This window comes from Lagopus muta, chromosome 2 (assembly GCF_023343835.1).
Source record: "Lagopus muta isolate bLagMut1 chromosome 2, bLagMut1 primary, whole genome shotgun sequence".
NCBI classification, from domain to species: Eukaryota; Metazoa; Chordata; class Aves; order Galliformes; family Phasianidae; genus Lagopus; species Lagopus muta.
This window is the reverse complement of record NC_064434.1, coordinates 106,107,596-106,122,159: the sequence shown is the minus strand read 5'-3', so window position 1 is coordinate 106,122,159 and position 14,564 is coordinate 106,107,596.

Genomic DNA, 14,564 nt, shown 5'->3' with positions numbered 1-14,564 from the left:
GCTGGGGCTTGTCATTCTGCATTCATGCCTCATTTCCCAATAAAAGTCACCATAAAGAAAATTTTCCAGAACTTGCACCTCGTTTGAACACGAAAAACAATTGACATGAGCAGAGTGTGACATGCAAATCAAATGGTGCTGGGTGCAGATGGGGAAGAGCATTGTTTTGTCTTGATGCAGAGGTGGAGGAACTGGAACACTAATTCCTTTCCCAAGGCAGCAGTGGTAGCCAACTGATGCAGTGACACAGGACAGCTCATAGCCAGTCTTATCCTCAATTTCTGTCCCAAACTCCCTTTTTCTCCTCAGTAAGAACCCAGAGTTTCCCTGCTCTATCTTCTTGGCAGTGCTGGAGATGCCCACGTTTATCCTTTGCTGCCCAATTTTGCTTTCTAATAACCCAATATCTGGATAGATGTCTTTGGTGTGACTCCAAAGGCACACAGGTTCTCTGCTGGTGTACTGGTGGCAAGTGGTTAAACTGATTAAGGATGCAATCAGATCTGCTGCTGTGCCCTCGCAGCTATGAAGAATTGCCTCCTGATGCATCGATGCTGTGTTGAGAGCTTGGGGCTGAATGCACTGGAAAATATGACATTTCTGGGATTAATTTAAAATGCACAGATTACCTTCATTGATCTGCCTGGGATGCCTGCATTACATTAATGCCTGGAATAAGAGCATCTTTGTTTAGAAATCTGCCCAGACTGATTTAATGCACTGGTGATTGTTGGCCTAGATGATCTTAGTGGTCTTTCCAACCTTAATTATTCTATGATTCTATGATTGTATGAATAACAAGACTTTGCTGTTCTTGCCTGTGAAGGCAGACTGAAGCAATACACCTTTTGGCTGCAGATATCAGCGATGTGCCGGGTGTTGGGAAATGACTCCTTTACTCCATGGATGAGAGATTTAGCCATTTTGTACGGAGGCTTGGAAAAGCATCAGTGGTACAATTATTTTTCCAGAATTGCAAGAGGCCATGGCTTTTTGGCTTGCAACTCAACTGCAGCCAGGGAGTCTTGGAGGAGACCTTACCTAGCTTCTGACACATGCCTCCATGTCAAGCAGGGAACGTGTCTGAATCATCTAAACGTGTTCTCTAAATGTGGAGAATCTCTCAGCAAGGAGAGCCAGGGCTAAGAATGGAGGCATGGAGCACAAGGTTAGGTAAGGATGCAATTACAGGAGGACTCACAGGAGCGGGTGCTGCTCTGCATCCTCAGGGATGTGTGCATGTGTTGAAATTAAGAATCTTACCACTACTTTCCATGTGTTTTCCCACAGTTAACAACGCCACCAGCAATTCACTGGGTCTGTGTTACTCTGGGGTTTAAACTCTGAATAACGTAAAAACAGCTAAGTGAAATGAAAATGCTCCTTTGGTGCTGAAGCAGGCAAGTTGTTGCTTAACTCATCTGCAAGTCACTGCTGTGCTCGCTGGTCCCTGTTCTGCAGGCTGGATGAAGACATTTGGTACCTGTTGGTGTAATTTACTGTCACCGTGTTTGTTTTGGGTTCAGGCTGAGGTGACCCATGAAAGACAGCAGCTCTCTCGGGGCAGCGGAATAATAAAACACAACCCTTCCTAAATGGTTTTTTTCTGCATTTTTTTTCAAGTCTTCAGTTTTTTCTCACCATCCAGCACTGTGAGCTGTTAGAAATGGCAACCAGCTCTCCTGTGTTGATATATTGCTTCTGTTCCTTCTTTTTTTCTTCCCCATTTTTCCTCATCTTTTCCCATTTGCCGGATTAGATGCTTGTTCCTTGAGCTTCTATGACTTTTGCTGCTATTTCCTGTCCTCTCCATGCCCTGCAATGCAAGGGAAGCTCCTCTTGAGGAAGGGTGAGTGCTGCTAAGAGTTGGCTGTGGGAGATGAGCAGAGGATGCCTAGGAAGGGCAAGGATAGTGTATCCCCAAACTGATCTGAGGCCTCCTCCTCGTGTTGCCAATTCCCCACTTTGCTGCTCCCTGTGGCTGTGGCAATGATCCCATGAGTGGCAGTCTGCAAGAGCCAACAAAGACAAGCCTAAGGCAGAAGACTACTGTTTTCCATGAGTGGGACTGTAGAGGGTGCCATACCATAGACTATACCTGGCCTCCTTCAGGTGCCAGTAGGCAAGGTGGCACCCAGTGATGGCCTTTGCTCATCAACGGCACTCTCTGTCAGAAAGAAATGCTCAAGGATTTAAAAATTAATTGCAGACTGGATCTGTGTCTGGCTTGTAAAGGCATGAGCTTGAGTTCTGCCCATGAAGCAAAGATGGATGATGCTGTTCCTGGAACTAATGTGGGAGGCTTTGTCCACCTGTGCTTTGATGTGAAATATTAGGTTAAATATTATTTTTTTCAGTATTTCCACGCATTAAAAGTAGTCGTGGCTCTGCAGCAGGAAGCCCATCTTACTTTGACCTTGGCAATGTCTTTTCTTCCTGGATCGTGTTGGGTTCTCTTTTGAAAGATCAGGCAATGTGCTTGCACACAATCACTAAAGTTGCAACAGTGGTTGAAAATTACACAACATCCTACTGAGCAGATGTGGAATAAGCTGCTTTTCTGTTAGCAAGAGAAAATAAAGCCCCTACTGCATCCTACCACTGTATTTGTGCACGCTGTGGTGCACATCTTACTTAGTGTTTAAAGGCCACAAAGAGTGGAGCAAGTTTTGAGGTCATCGAGAAAAGCTGGAAGCCATGCAATGGGAGCTAACTGTAACATCTTTCAAAGGGTTCTCCTGGGGTCCATATGTGTAGACTGGTAAAGCTGTTAACGTTCCCAATTAGGTTTTAATTTATCTTAGTTTCCTCAGTATTGCCATTAAAAGTCACACCATACAACCATTAAACCTTAGCATTACGATCTCAGAGTTTTGTCAGGTGCTAGCCAGCAAATCTCACTATACACAAGCTGCAGAACTGGACTTTAATTCCAGCTTTAAAAAAAAAACCACACGTTTAAATGGGTCAGGAGAATTTACCCTGGACATCTGTTTGACGTATAATGTGAGGATATTTAAAAGTCTTTTAACAAAAACAAATAAAGGCTTCCACATTCCCAAGGACAGAAACCATTTAATCTACTTGTACAGTCCTTTCAAGAATGTACCATTTTGGCAGGAGATATATGTCATTAAAGAAACAACCAATAAGATTTATTATGGCTAATTTATGTCTGTAACAGCTAAGACATGTTTTGGGGCAGTAGAGCTCACCACGGGCAGTATTTTCCTTCCTGCACATTCTTATTGTTTTAGTTTATTATAGCAGCACGTCTTGTGAGATCATTTATTGCTTAGCATGATGGTACGAAGAACCCATTTATTACTGGGAGACATCAACACACCGAGTGAGATCACTCCCTTTCCTTTGGGTCAGCGTACTGTAGGTGATGAAATCATGTATTTATCTACAACTTATTAGATGCATTTGATTGACTGGGGATCAATTTTTGTTTAACCAACTGTGCTGATGAGGAAGTTTCTCAGCGTAGTGCTGCAGTGTTTCAAAACAGCCGTTAAAATAATTATCATAAGGCAGGACCATAGGGCAGTCCTGTAACACATGTTTGCAGCGAGAAGAGGACAGTGCTAGCAACTCAAAATATAAGCCATATGGAAAACTCATCCGCCTCAGAGGGGGAAAAGGCTCAACCTGTTGTAGGTTTTTTATAAATTGGGAGCGGTACAGTAAATGTTTGGGATAACCCAAGTCACCAGTAGGTCTTTCCTGCCATTGGTGAACTCCTGACCTCATTTCCTTGGAGAGCTGTTAAAATGAAGTCAGAGGGCACGCAGAGTTATTTGCCGGCACCATTTTGACTTGTGTGGTCTAGAAAGTTAACAGATTTTCCCTCTTTCCAAGAGATGGACACAGCAACCGAGGGAAAGATGAGATATCCTCGTTATCCTTCTGTGCAGGCTGGCCAGGAGGGCAGTGGGTGGGATGGTGAGCAACACGAGGCAGAAGAGAACATCACTGCGGACAGGATTCTCATCTGTGGGGTGAGACTAAGGCTGAAAATGTCTTTGATCACGGAATAAAAGAATGACTAAGGTTGGAAGTGCTCGCAAAGATCATCTGGTTCCAACTCCTCTGCTGCTGGAAGGGTTGCCGATCAATTGATAGTTTGGCATTAAATCTTGCTGCAAGAGTTTACGTGGTAGCTGGACAACCAGTCAAAATAAAGTAAAACTTGGCAAGTAAGGAGCTGGAGGACACGATGTTGATGTCAGAGCTCATCTGAGGACAAGGTCCTGCGGGCTGGAGCTGGCCTGCAGGATGCAATGAGTAATGGTCAGTACCTTCCTACACAGTTTTTATCCTTCCCTTACATCTCCCTCCTGTTTCAAAGTCTTGTACAATCCTAGAGTTCCCAGGACCATGTCCTGCAACAGGCCTTATGTGTTTCCTAGGTTCTGTGTTCCAGGAGCTTGGACTTTTCTGGCAGTCTGAGGGAACCTGCTGGAAATCTGGACACAGACAACTCCAGGCTCACCCACGCCCTGTTAACTTCTGGCACAGCAGGCTTCCTTCCCTCTTGCTGCTCCCGTTGCCTCAGTAATCCCTATTAGCATCTCTCCGACATGTGCCTGCCACAGTTGTGTGCACCTCTATACTACAGCTCTTTCTAACAGAAGGCTTTTCTCTTTTAAGGGACTTCATACCCTAAAACCTGACAGTAATTAAAGAATCCACATGTGCATATCATTCTGCCAACCGATTCACAAGCTGCTCCATTAATCGCTTCCTACCAACATCCACCTTCCCTGCAAGGCCCCCAGCCTTGCTCTCTGCTACCTCCCTGGACTGGGATCGCGGTGTTGGCAGCACCCAGCCCCGACGCTGTGAGGATGCTCGCCATCCCTCCACCCACACCAATAGCACAATGGTGATGAATCAGCGTGAAAAGCAGTGGCAGCGGTCAATCTGCAACACTCCGTGGCTAAGCAGGCAAGTAAATAGCAGGCAGCATGTTTCATTTTATCACCGCGCTCCGGCAAACACCAGACATATGTTCCTGGCATGATACAACTCCGCAGCCTAAGGTAGATCATAGGAAACGCCAACTACTTTCAGCTGTGCGGGTGCGATGAAATGTTTCAGACATGTGGTCCCAGGGCTAATCTGTACATAGACGATGCCTGGAAATGTGGAGAAAGCATTTGGGAATGAGCGGTACACATCGGTGGATTCCCAAAGTCTGAGGCATGGGGAAGGCACTGGGTATGGGAGAAGCCACTCTGAGAAACTCAGTAACTTGGGGTTCGAAGGCAAGTTTGTGTATTTCCCAGCCCCAGGTTCTGTTTCTAGCCTCAGCAGCTATCTCTACAGTTGTCCTAATGCATTTCTCCTGCAGTTGTTTTTCATACTGCATTGCATTTTCCTCCTACTCACAGTTTGCTAAGGAGCTGGGGGAAATCCTGCTGGACTGGGGACCTGCTGTATAAAAGAGGCTTTTTCAGGAGTTGCAGAACTGTAGTGCAATACCTCCTCTTCCCATCCACAGCTCGCATTCAGGTGGTTCAATGCTGCAGGGATCAAATCTCTATTTTCCACATGGGGCCCCTCACACACTGCTGTTGGGTTTGAGGTGCTCCGTACCCCACAACTGTGTGGTTCCTCTCCATGTTCTCAGCTCCATCCCATTCTCAGGGAAGCTTTCAGGTGATTGTAGGGGCCAAGAAGGACCAGCAGGATAATAAAGCCTTGGGGACGGGTGTGAAAATGCACAGAGTAATAAGGTCTTTTCTCTCAAGTGTTTTTCCAGCCTCTATTTAATATGCTGGTGGATACGCAGTCTGCCAGCTGCATTAGACAGAAGGCCCTACTGTAATGCTCTTTATTGCCCTAGAAATCATTAAAATTACCTGGTTAGGACGGGTGGTTACTAATTTGTCTGTCTGCACACAGTCCTCTCCTCGTGGCTTTACAAACCCAAATTTTGTGGTTTGGTGAAAGTCTCAGTGCTTTGATGAACCCAATTCCTCATCCAGGCACAGTGATACTTGCTGGTCTGAAGGCAGGTTCATAAATCAGGATAGATGAATATTCCTGGAGCACACTTCAATCAGCTTTAAGTGACTTAATTCAACTCAGGCTGATTCCTTATCGATTTAAATGACTCATTTAATCTAAACTTTAATGTCAATCAATCTTTCTACCTTGCCGCTCTCATCTTCCAAGGCAGGAGAAATGGGATCCAGCTGTTTGTGTTTAGGTTTGTGAATTGCTGCCAAGGCAGAGAAATGGGGTTTTGGGGCTTTTTTTTTTTGGTGTGCAGTTATCCAAACATTCCAGAAAGTTAGCTTCCCAAGCTAGAGGACACATGCCCTGACATCGCTGAGGAGTGTCACTGGAAGGGTTGTTGGAGGCCATCTGTCCATCCTTGCCATATAGCAGGCTCAGCCCCTGAGATGCTGGCTCATCTCAGCCTTTTCTATGCTAAACCATCCAATTTGCCCATTTATGCCTTGGGGATCATGTTTTCTAGACTTACAGTTCTTGGTGCTCTTTGCCAGGTCTCTCCAATGGACCATTATCTTTCTTGAAGCCCAGTTATCTTTGCAAAGTGCGCAGTACATGTAACTGTAAGTAAGATCAAAACAACCACAAATACAAATGCCAAATGAAGCATTGTTTTTTTTTAGTGAAGCAGGAAAATCAACATTATATCCACACCCCGTTCCTGTGCAGATTCAGCAGGTACATGATTCTTTACCTCTAAAGCTTTGATGTCAAATGGTAGATACTCATGTCTTAGAATCATAGAACCATAGAATGGCTTAGGTTGGAAGGGACCTAAAAGCTCATCCAGTTCTAACCCCTGCCATGGGCTGATTGCCCACCACCAGCATAGGCTGCCCAAGGCCACATCCAACCCGGCCTTGGGCACCTCCAGGGATGGAGAAGCCACAGCTTCTCTGGGCAGCCTATTCCATGCGTTGAATATTCTGAATGGATGGCAGCCAATGGAGCCAGTGGCCTATGGATGTCAATGCTCAGTGTAGCAGATTACACAGCCAGCAATTGACTAACTAGGGGATAACTGGAAGGAGCCTTGTCAAATATTATCATGGCATCTTGAACAGTATTACCTACTAGCACCGGTGGGAACTGTTGGATGACATCCACAATTGCTCAGGGAAGCATCAGTGAATACCATCCTAAATGGGAGATCAACTATGCATTTCAAATCCCAAGGATAATAGCACATAAGGAAATTAAATCCTTAACTGATGTAAAGAGCTAGCAACAAGTGGCCACAGCTCAAAGAAAAGAAGAAAAGTTGGAGGTGACTTCACCACAGGTCTCATGTTAGCCACACAGAGCGCATGTCAAGGGCCTTGAGATGGCATACAAGTCCTCAGCTCTACACAAGCCCGTGGACACTGCTGCAAGAGGCCATCCTGAAATTTGAGAGCTTTCCATTTCTAGCACCCTCTGGCTAGGATGGTGTCACAGACCTCCCAAGGCCACGCTTCAACATGGTTCCAATTGTGGTCACAGGGATAAGTGCACTTGAGTTACTGTGCCGTGCCAGCCCAGCTCAGATACTTCTGAGATGGCACTTCTATTATAAATCTTGAGTTCCAATCCTTTTCTCCGGCATCCAAAAATTCCTTCTGAGTTGAAAATTGGCACATATGTGCTTGGCTGGGGAGAATGTTTTTCCACCAAATTTGAAAGGAAAAAAAAAAAAAATAGGTTCAGCTGTTTTTAATTTAGGAAATTGGTGTGGGGGGGTGTATGTGGGTATTGAAACATCTGAAATCTCTTGTTGACGTACACCCTGTTTTTTGTTTGTTTGTTTGTTTGTTTGTCTTGCTCTGGGCCTTTGGAACATGAAATATTCCTCAGTGCAGTCTGAGAATAGACCACAGAAAGGTGAGTCTGCACCACCGCTGTGTGCTGTGACTATGAGGCAGTGTCAGATCTCCTGCTGCCCGTACACATTCCAGTGCATTATTTCATCTTTATTCAAGTAAGGATGTGCAGCTCTTGAATAGTTCAATCGTATGCTTTTGTTCCTTCTGGCTAATCACGTATTATAGGGACAAAGGACTGAGTTTTAGTTTCTTGTGTCACGTTCTCCTAGTTTTTGTGCACTTGGCAGTGATCTCAGCCTCTGACTTTGTCTAATGGAGGTTATGGCTCAGAATTAGCATGTGGGAGATTTATCAAGTCTATGAACCCGGATGGCTGGGACACTCACCTAGGATTATCTGTTCCTGAATTTAGGAGTCTGGATAAAGTGAGACACGTTCTGGGGTAAGGGCCTACTGACCACTCAATGAATCAGGGTTCTCAGTAGAGGTCATTGGGGCTTGCTGGGGTCGTAGCCCATTCCTCTCCTCAAATTTGGTTCTTTCTGGTGGCACCCAGCAGCCTGCTGTTTTCCAGGTCCCAACTCCTTCTCAGCTGCCAGTGGAAGCTCACCACCTTCCCCAGCCTACCTCTTCCAGAGCCTCTCCTTCCTCACCCTGCAGTCTTATCCTATCAGCCACAAACCCAATGGCAAATGGTTGCTTTTCTATTTGCTTCCACCATTGCATGCTTGCATGTGGGCTGCTCTGAAACAAGCTCAGCTCATTTTCTTCACCCATCAAATCAAGGTTTCAGGGGCTCAGCCTACTCTTCCCTTCCTCTGGTCCCTCTGCAATCAATCTGCATCTCTCTTGAGTCATGAACTCAAAGCTGAACGAAGCTCTGCGTTTCTGCCTCATGTCCTGGGACAGTACGCCCAGTGATGTATACAAAACCAGCTACCTTCATTTGCTTTGCTTGGTTTGATTTGCTTTCAGTCAGTAGCAACATCGATTGCAGTCCTTGGGTCTGGTTCTTATGGTTGGACCAGATGATCTTAGTAGTCTTTTACAACCTCAGTGATTGTATGATTCTGCAGATCTGTTCCTCTGCCAGATGCTTCTCCTTCCAAATCTATGCTAAAAAAAATAATAATAATAATAAAAAAAGGAATAATGGCCTTAAAACATCAGTCCCTGGCTGGTCCTTGAACAGTGACATACCTAGTGCCAGGAGTTTGGCCAGGCTGGGGTAGAGCCAGCCCCAGTGATCTCAGGCCATTTTCCTTTTGGCACAGGCAATGAAATACCCCTGTCATTCTGATGTTTTTCAAGCTCTGCAGCTTTTTTTTTTTTTTTTTTTTTTTTGTGAGCTCTTAAAATTTTAGACTCTTTTGTCTTCAGTCCATGTGAAAAGTGGACAGCGCTGTATTCTTAAGTGTAATTATGTGGATTTGAAGGTTTCCTTTTCATTCTTTTTACTGTCGGAGCCTTAAACGCGGCATGGGCTATAATCAGCTGCAAAATGCATCCATGTGCAAAGCACATGGCAAAACCATTTCTAGCTGTATCTCTGCACTAACAGCATCGCTGCGCTCTGAAACAGCCGGAACTTGGATTTCCGCTCCAGAAAACATTCTTACATCTCACATGTTGTTTTCATGCCCAGTCAGAAAACAGTCGATTTCATCCCCCCCCCCAACCAAGCGACATTGTAAAGCTGATCTTGGATCAGCCAGAGCATGGTTTAGACAAAACGTGAGCGTTTTACTTTCTCACTTTGGCTCTATCTGTATTTAGCCGTTTCAGAACGGTTTCAACAAAGCCTGTCCTGCTCTGATACATGCTCTTTGTTTCAGTGTTTTACAACCAGCTTCTCAAAGTCGGGCCATTCTTCTAGAAGGTTTCATTTTTTTAACGGAATGGCAGTCGCTAATGGAAAACATTCCATCAAAATAATCTTGACAAACTTCAGCTATATTCTCTGCAATTGCTGCTCCTGGTTTTAGATTACTGTTTGTATCCTAACTGGTAGTTATTTATATAGAGCTGTGTTGCTGGGCATCTGATGGAACAGAATATCTGTTCAGGAGAAAAGCATATTAAAATGAGAGGAATTATCTGTTGTTTGTTGTTTTTTTTCTTGAGAGTGTCGCAGTAAATTGTGGGTATGTCACTTGGGGAATCCTTGTGCTTCGGGCACACACGTGTGTCTCCCTTGAAAAGAAGGAAGTTCCCAAACTATTTAAAACCTTCCCAACAGACCTCCCACAAATGGTAACTTCTTGAAAGCCCCAACGTCTCCAAAGATGTACGTGGCTTCAAAAGGGAATCCCCTCCAATGATTAGAACCGTACAGAGTCCCATCTGGATTCGAGCTCCAATAATAAGGGTCAGGACCTTGTCCATACATAGTAGAAAAAATACTGTAAGAAAGCACTTTTTTAGTATTTCCAGATGTAGAGAGAACATTTTTCTTTTTGAAATACAATGAGAAAGCTTTGTCAAGCTTTTTTGGAAACAAATATATAGGCAAGCGCAGCTAAGAAAAACATTTTGCCAAGCAGTAAAGACACGTTAGGGCAGGTGAGTTTAGGGGCTGGCAGCACAATGAGTTAGCAAAGGCCAGAATATTTTTGAACTGTACTGTAAGTGGGATTTATTTAAATCAAATGAGGAATCACATTTTAAATAGATCTGTAAGCTTTTCAGGCCAGGAGGGGTCATTAAATTTTCTAGGCTTTTCTCCAGTGTAACCTCGCTTGTTGAATTTCCCCCGCAGTTTCTCTCGTGAAGGAAATAAATAAATGAAGGAGTAGCTTGTGTTTGGGTAACGTTGGGAAGATCTGCTTTAATTGAACTTGTTATCAAGGCTTCAAGTGCTGCATAGGGCACTGCTTCTCTCAGCCATCTCTGCTGCTGCAGCACCAAGTGTTTTCACCCAACTTGGGGTTTTCTTGGCTTTGGCCTTCACCCATTATTTCTTTTTGTCCCTTTTCCTTTGTGATCTAAAACAAGAAAAACCTTTAAGCACGTGGCACAAGGTATTTGTGCACTGTAATTAAATCACTTTTTGATCTTCCTTTTGATAAGTGGAACAGCTTAAACCCCCTGAATATCTCTCTGGCTTTAATTCAAGTCTTGGAGTAATTTGTCTGGTTGTCTCCTGAACTACATCACTCAGGTGTGATCTGAAACTCGGATATGACTTGCTTCCAAAACGTACCACGAGGAACAGAATTAAATGAAAAGGGCATTTTGATGAAAAAAGAAAACCAAACAGGGATGGTATCTGCAGACAAGATGACACTGTGTGCATTTGCCAGTTTCAAACTGGACGCACATAGGAAAGAGTTTGATTTCCATGAAGACTAAAATAAGAAAAATATTTTTCAACACATTTGGAATTTGTTCTTGATTTTTATTTTTTTTTAAAGCAACTGAAATAGAAGCGTTTTCTCCCAGTCTCATTTTTATGGGATTTTTCTATTTCATTAGGTACCACATGTGTTTCTTGGGTTTCTTTTTGGTTCATAGACTTCTCTTCCACTTCTTTGTCTCCTCTACTCCCATTTGAAAAATAGGGAAAGAAAGGAAAATGAAAATATTTCTGCATTTTTGACAGGAAAGAAAAGGTCATGATGCCTCTTTTCCTTATGGGGACAGTACAGCACAGTGGAAATTGTGGTGGTTGGAGATGTAAGACTGTGTCATAGCAGCAAATGGGATGCAGTCCTGAAGGTGTGACAGTAAGCAGTGCTGTTGTGACTGCTACAGAACAGGTTAGAAATGCACATTTAGCACGAATCTGGCCTCTTTATGTTTGCAAGGCAAGAGTGATGGGAGAGAAAGGGCCCATGAGGTCACGGTGTGTTTATGAAAGCTCAATTTCCTGGAAGCATGGGACCTTATGAGACTTTTGGTTTTCATTTTTAAAAGCACTGTGTTTCTAGCCCTTGTGAGTGCAGGGAAAGCTCAAAAACATCATCTGTGCGGGCCGATGAGCCTCAAAAAGCACTGGGGAGTGAAAAAGAACCTTTCATGGATCAGGACTCTGAAGTCGGCTCCCCAGATGCCTGGAGCCTGACTCACTGTGCTGGACGTTTCTGCTTGGCAGAGCACCTCAGGTAAGATCCCTGTATGATCCACTGCTTCCAGAGAGGGTCTGGAAGCAGTTGGTGGTTTGCTTGGGTTGAGATTTTGGGTTGGATTTCTTTTCCTTTCAATTTTATTTAAATGACCCTTGGTGATTTTGTGCTGCCGTCAGTCAAATTCAGTTTCGGTTACTGATAAGCACTGGTGGAACATCAGAAGAAAGAGTGAAAGTGATGGGCACCTTGTGCGTCCTAGAACTGGTAGTAATAAGATGGTGTTGGTGGTCTGAAAGTTTATCACAGAAGGTCCCCTCTTGTCTCAGCCATTTCATTCTGAATTTATCCTGACAGAAAGCTCGAAGTAGTAGTCTGCCTTTAGCAGAAAACGTGCTGTTTCTAGGCACAGTTCCCCTTATCTGAGATCTCCTTCCACCCGTCCCGTGCTGAGAGAGATGTAGGAATTAATCCTGTGCTGTTAATTGACGAGCAGCACAGATTCCACGGCCCCTCCGCTGTCCTGCACGTCCCTGGCAGGAAGCAGGGGGAAGCGAGAGGCGGCGAGAGGGAGCTGAGCACCATGTGGAGCCCAGCCCCATCCATCACGTTATCTGTGCAGCCGCTAAGTGAAAGCACATTGCAGGAACCCGATACTCCCCGCCACGCGGAGCGCGCTCAGACACGCTACAGCCACTTGCACGGGAAAGGGGATTTGGGAAGAAAAAAAAAATGGGAGAACTTCCCATCCTTTTTGTTTGTCACAGTGTTGGTAGCGTAGGGCTGTTGGTTCTCTTGTAGTTATCTATCCGGAACGATCTTGTGTTGATAAAATAACGACCACTCGTGTCACCTTTTATGAACGCGAGGATTTGGGATTTTTCTTACGCCTGCCGTTAACTTGAAGGCTGGATTTAGAGCTACTTGTTCTATAAACATTTTTAAATTTATACACGTCTTCTCTGCTCTAAGTCTGCACAGTCTTTAAAATCCCTGCCTTGCCCCAGCTCTTAAAATCCGTTCTGGTTTAGTTTCCAGAAGGAAACAAGTGAAAGCACATTAACAGCATGCCTGTTTGTAACATAAACTGTTGCACACCAAATCCAGGACAAGGGGGAATGGCTTTAAACTGAAAGGGGAAATTTAGGTGAGATGTTAGGCAGAAATTCTTTATGTGAATGATGTGAGAAATTGTGATTGTGAATATGTCATTTATGTGAGACATTCTTTATGAGGGTGATGAGGCCCTGGCAGTGCTGCCCAGAGAGCTGTGGTGCCCTATTCCTGGAGGTGCCCAAAGCCAGGTTAGATGGGTCCTGGGCAGTCTGAGCTGGTGGGGGGCATTCAGCCAGGCTGTCCCCAACATGTCCCCAGCGACTACATCCTTCTCCCCTCTGCAGTACCCCTGTCCCAACCTGGTCATCCCGTTCATTCCTGTAGCTCACTTGTGATTTGCATGCAACACCTTGCTGGGAGCCTGCCATGATGCTCTGCTATGCTGATCAGGGATAGCGACAGGGATGGGCAGCAGTTATTTGTCATTCACAATGCTGTGCATGGAACAAAGCACCATAACAAGCCCTTTTTTCATAACCTGAAACCAGCAGCCAGTGAGCTGCCAGGCTTCCACACCTCCATGGATGAGCGGGAGCAATTTCTGAGAGCTTTGCAAAGTTCCACTTGAAACCCCAATTTAGATGTTCGATATCTCTGCCATTTCAAATCATACAGGATGAAATTCAAGGGTGAAAAATGTCAGCTGCAATACAGATTGCTGGATTCTTCACAGAATCTTAAAAAACAAAACAAAACCACCACAAGTTTTTATTTTTCATCAATGCTTTTTGTTGTCCATTTTCTAAAATACAATTTGAGCTGGTCTGATACGCCTTTATTACTTCTTATATTGTTTAAGGAGTGGGGGATAATAAAAAAAAAGAAAACAAAGACACAGCTGTACAGATTTTCATCTCACTTGCTGTGAGGCTTCAGAGGTGGAAATTTGTTCTGCTGAGTCCAAAAATTTAAATACAAACAGAAATCATTTGTACCCGTGTCGCTGTACTCAATTAGAAGGTAGTTGTGTTTGCTGCCCACCTGGTGCCTACAGGATCCATTTGGATCAACCAGCAGGATCTACACTGGCAGGTCAATGCATTGGCATTGACAAAGCCAATGTGAAATGTGAAAACTCAACCTGCCCCACACATTGCCAGCAAGTGGTCTCCAGAAGAAACTGGTTTAGCTCTGAATCCCTGTGTAACCAAAATAGCTGAAAGAGTAGAAGTTTGTTAGCAGAGTCATTAACACTGGCAGTGCTGCCCAGAGAGCTGCCCCATCCCTGGAGGTGCCCAAGGCCAGGTTGGATGGGCCCTGGGCAGCCTGAGCTGGTGTGGGGCAGCCAGCCCATGGCAGGGGTTGAGGCTGGGAGGCTTTGAGGTCCCTTGCAATACAAGCCATACTGTGATCCTATGGTTCCATGGTTCTAATAATTGTTTTATTTCTCTGTGACCTCCCGAGCCTATGTGAATCAGCATCTTTGCATTACAGATGCAGATAATTGCAAATCAACTGTATTTTTTTCTGAAAACGTGTTGCTGTTGGGCTGGCGTCGAGTTGAGCTTTTAAAGCAAGAGGTGGAGATGCAGTTGTTTCATTAACAATGAGCAGC